Source organism: Hypanus sabinus, chromosome 7 (genome assembly GCF_030144855.1).
Source record: "Hypanus sabinus isolate sHypSab1 chromosome 7, sHypSab1.hap1, whole genome shotgun sequence".
NCBI classification, from domain to species: Eukaryota; Metazoa; Chordata; class Chondrichthyes; order Myliobatiformes; family Dasyatidae; genus Hypanus; species Hypanus sabinus.
In genome coordinates this window covers 19,594,390-19,599,606 of record NC_082712.1, presented here as the reverse complement: position 1 = coordinate 19,599,606, position 5,217 = coordinate 19,594,390, and positions in this window count along the sequence as shown.

The following is a 5,217-nucleotide window of genomic DNA, read 5'->3' as shown; positions in this document are numbered from 1 at the left end:
TTGCAAAAATTCTTAGTTCAATCCACCAGGTTGATTGAATTTTCACTGGCTCTTTAACCATCAGCTCCAAGAACAGTTTCTCCTCTTCTGAAAGGAATCAAAAATCAAAGTTGTCTTCTAAGCCATACCCCCATCCCATCTTGAAAATAGATTGCCGTTCCTTCAGCACTGTTGGATCAAAATCATGGATCTCTCCAACTACAACTGCGAGAACTAAATTCAGCTGCAGCTTCTAATGAGGAGTTAAGGAGTTGGAGCAGGAAGTGGATGAACAGATCAATCGGAAGGCTGAAGGGGCAATAGTTAGGACATAAGAGAGGTGGTTACACCCAAGGTGCAGGACACAGGAAACTGGGTGACAGTCAAGAAGGGGAAAGGGTGAAGAAGCCAGTGCAGGGTACCACTGTGGCTATCCCGCTCAAAAACAGGTATATCACTTTGGGTACTGTGGCAGGGTGGAGGGAGGGGGAATGACCCAACAGAGGGAAGTTATAGTGGTCAGGTCTCTGATACTAAGCCTGCCTCTGTGACTCCGAAGGGAAGGGGATGGGGGCGAAGACACACTGTGGTGATAGGGGATTTGTTAGTTAGGAAACGGACAGAAGGTTCAGTTGGTGAGAACAAGATTCCTGGGTGGTATTTTGCCTCCTGGATGCCAAGGTCCAGGATATCTTGGATCAAGTCCTCAGCATTCTTAAGTGGGAGAGTGATTAACCTTGAGTCATGGTCCCTGTGGGTACCAATGACATGGATAGGACAAGTGACAAGGTTCTGCATAGAGAGATCAGGGAGTTAAGTGCTAAGTTAACTGGCAGGGCCTCCAGGGTTGTGAACTCAGGACTGCTACGCATGCCAAGTGCTAGTGAAGCCAGAACTAGGAAGATTGTACACTTTAACATGGGGCTAAGGAGTTGGTGTAGGAGAGCATAAGATTTTTGGAGCATTGGACTCTTCTAGGGAAGGTGGGACCTTTATAGAAAGAATGGTTTAAACCTGAACTGGACAGGAACTAATACCCTAGCAGGAAGGTTGCAATTACCCTTGCAGGTGGAGTTTAAACTAGAGTTGCTGGAGGATAGGAACCAGAGTGCCAAAAAGCTTAGTGGCGAGGTTGTGGAGGCGGGAGTTACAACCACAGACAAAGTTAGGAATCAAAAGGTTGAGCATGGTGTGACTAGTGTTCTGAGCTGTGTGTATTTCAAGCAAGAAGTATCATAACAAAGGCTGAAGGTGAGGTAGCTGGTTTACAAACAGAGGCAATGTGCAGTGAGGAGAGGCTGTTAATGGGGCAAAATTGCAGTCAACAAGATGAGTTGCAATGTAAAAGGCAGGCAATATTGAAAAGGGTGAATACAGCACTTAAGTGGTATATTTGAATTAATGCCGAATATGGAATAAGGCAGATGAACTTGTAGCACAGTTACAGATTAGCAAGTATGATGTTGTAGGCATCACTGAATCATGGCTGAAAGAAGATTATAGCTGGGAGCTTAATGTCCAAGGCAACACACTGTATCGACAGGATAGGCAGGAAGACAGAGGGGACAGCTTTGCGCTATTGGTAAAAAATGAAATCAAATCATGAGAAACATTAAGAAAGAGGTGACATAAGGTTGGAAGGTGTTGAATCATTGTGGATAGAGCTAAGGGATTGAAAGGGTAAAAAGACCCTGATGGGAGTTGTATACAGACCCCAAACAGTAGTAAAGATGTAGCCTACAAATTACAACAGGAGATAGAAAATTTACTGAAGAGGCTACAGAAGGATTTAGACTAATTAGGAAAATAGGCAAAGAAATGGCAGATGGAATACAGTGTCAGGATGTGTATGTTTGTGCATTTTGGTAGAAGTAGTTAAAAGGTTGACTGTTTTCTAAATGGAGAGAAAATACAAGGAACCTGAGGTGCAAAGGGACTTGGGAGTCCTTGTGCAGGATTCCCTAAAGGTTAATTTGCAGGTTGAGTATGTGGTGAGGAAGGCAAATGCAATGTTAGCACTCATTTAGAGAGAAATAGGATATAAAAGTAAGGGTCACACACAAAATGCTGGTGGAATGTAGCAGGCCAGGCAGCATCTATAGGAAGAAGCACTGTCAAAGTTTCGGGCCAAGACTCTTCATCAGGACACATAAAAGCAAGGGTGTAATGTTGAGAATTCATAAAGCACTGGCGAGGTCTTACTTGGGTAATTGAGAGCAGTTTTGGGCTGCTTATGTAAGAAAGGATGTGCTGAAACTGGAGAAGGTTCAAAGAAGGCTCACGAAAATTATTCCAGGAATGAATGGCTTGTCATCTGGGCCTGTATTCACTAGAATTCAGCAGAATGAGGGGTGACCTCATTGAAACCTATCAAATGGTGAAGGGCCTTGAAAGAGTGGACGTGAGAGGATGTTTCCTATGGTGGGACAGTCTAAGGGCAGAGGGCACAGCCTCAGACTAGAGGGCTGTCCTTTTAGAGCAGAGACAAGGAAGAATTTCCTCTCTGGCTGAGTGGTGACTCTGGAATTCTTTGCCACAGGCAGCTGTAGAGGCCAAGTCTTCATGTATATTTAAGGCAGACGTTGATAGATCCTAGATTTGTTAGGGCATAAAGGAATAAGGGAAGAAAGCAGGAGATCAGGACTGAGTGGAAAATTGGATAAGCTATGATGAAATGACAGAGCAGAGTCAATGGGCCAAATGGCCCAATTCTGCTCTTTTATCTTATGGTCTAACAGCACAATGGGTTTACACCTCAAGGACTGCAGCAGATGAAGAAAGCAACCCACCCACCCTACATATTCTGAAGGGCAATTAAATGCTGGCTCAGTCTGCAAAGCCCTCACCACTTGAATGAATACAATCATTACATTTGATCATTTCAGATAACCAGGCCAATGCTAAGGAAAAAGTCATTAACTGGCAATGTAAACCCTTTTACTCTCCCTACAAATGTCCAGTATTTCCAGCAACTTTAGTAAACTTCACCATTCCAATATTTTTTGCATTGTATCTGTCTTAATTCATGATTTTAAGCTGAAATGTTTAGTTTCTTTCTCCCACAGATGCTGCTTTACCCAGAATGCCTCCATGTTTGTTTTCACCCCTTTTTCTGTTTTCATTTACCTATTTACATCATATGTAACTGAACTACATTTAATAACGTGGGGTGGCACAGTAGCATAACCACTAGCACAATCACTTTGCAGCACCAGTGTTTGGGGTTCAATTCCTGCCACTTCCTGTAAGGTTCTCCCTGTGACTACATGGACTTCCTCCAGGTGCTCTGGTTTCCTCCCAGTCCAAAGATGTACAGCTAGTGATTTGTAGGTATGCTATGTTGGCCAGAAGCATGGTGCCACTTGCAGGTGCCCCCAGCACAATGTTGGTTGTTGACTCAAAAATAGCACATTTCACTGTAGGTCTCAATGCACATGTAACAAATAAAGCTAATCAATCTAATCATTCACTGTCTTTAGCCAGCACAACTACCACAACATCATTAGGTCTGTCTTGGAGTCCACCCTACATTAATTTCGCCATCGACCTCTTCTCTGCAAGCCAACCACTGCCAAGTATGGGAACTTTATCTCCCTTAATCGCAGGATTAACAAACCCTTCAACAAGCCCTCGCCAGCCAGCGTTCCCTACTGGGACAAAACGACCCCGGAGGACTTCAAGCCACTCTCTGTTACAACCAACGGTCCTTGCCTCTGTTAGCACTAGTGGACTCCGGCGCAGAGGGAAACTTCATGGATGAAAACTTAGCATTCCAAGCCGGAATTCCTCGTGAGCCTTTGTGTACCCCCTCGGGACGCCAGGACACTGGAAGGTAGACTCCTAGCCCGAGTCACACACTGCACGGAACCCCTGCTTCTCCTTCTTTCCAGAAACCATCGGGAATAGGTATGATTCAATTTAATTTTCTCTCCTCAAGCCCCTATAATTCTTGTCCACCCCTGGTTAAGCCATCATAACCCCCACATCGAATGGCCCATCGGGAAGATGGTCAGCTGGAGTTCGTTCCGATATTCCTTTTGCCTGCAACCAGCCCTTCCCCCAGTGGAGGTCACTGCGACCTCGTCCACCTCTGCGCCCCCCGACTTATTCCCGTAGATTAATATCACAATCTGGGAGAAGTGTTTAGCAAGCAACAGGCTCTTTCTCTGCCTCCACATCGCCTTTACGATTGCACAATTGACCCTCTCCCCGGAGCCTCATTACCCACCAGTCGGCTGTACAACCTGTCCCGCCCAGAAAGAGAAGCTACGGAGACATACGTAAATGACTCCCTCGCAGCTAGCATCACCCGACCCTCATCTTACCCTGTAGGCACTGGTTTCTTCTTTGTGGGTAAGAAAGACGGCTCACTACGCCCCTGCATCGACTACCGTGGCATGAACAACATTACCATAAAGAATAAGTATCACCTGCACCTTATCAACTCAGCATTTGAGTCCCTTCACGGAGCCACAATTTTCTCTAAATCGGACTTGCAGAATGCCTATCACCTGGTCAGGATAAGGGAGGGAGATGAATGGAAGACAGCTTTCAACACCCCACTCGGTCATTTTGGATACCTGGTGATGCCCTTCGGCCTGACCAATGCTTCCGCGGTATTCCTGTCTCTGGTCAACGACGTCCTGAGGGACTCTTTTAACCGTTTTGTTTTCGTTTATCTGGACAATATCCTAATCTCCCGTAATCTCCAGGCGCACGCTCACCATGTCCGCCAGGTTCTTCGGAGGCTTTTGGAGAACAAGCTATTTGTTAAGGGAGAGAAGTGTGAGTTCCATGCCCGTTCGGACAATTTCCTGGGGTGTATCTTTGAGAGCGGGCAGATGAGGGAGGATCCGGGAGGTTGCAGACCCACGACGCTTAAACAACTCCAGCGATTTCTGGGGTTTGCCAACTTCTGCCGTCGCTTCATTAGGGACTACAGCTGGGTGGCAGCACCCCTTACTCAGCTGACCTCTCCTGCGACCCCCAAAGCGGTCTCGGCCTTCTTGGAGCTGAAGAGGCGTTTCACCTCCACTGCCGTCCTGGTCCAACCTGACCCCTCTCGCCAGTTTGTTGTGGAAGTAGATGCCTCCGACTCTGGGGTGGGAGCGGTCCTCTCTCAATGCTCCGTCCCAGACCAAAAGCTCCATCCTTTTACCACCTTCTCTCACAGTCTAACCCCCGCTGAACGGAACGATGTCGTTGGGAACCGGGAGTTGCTGTCCATCGAACTCGTCT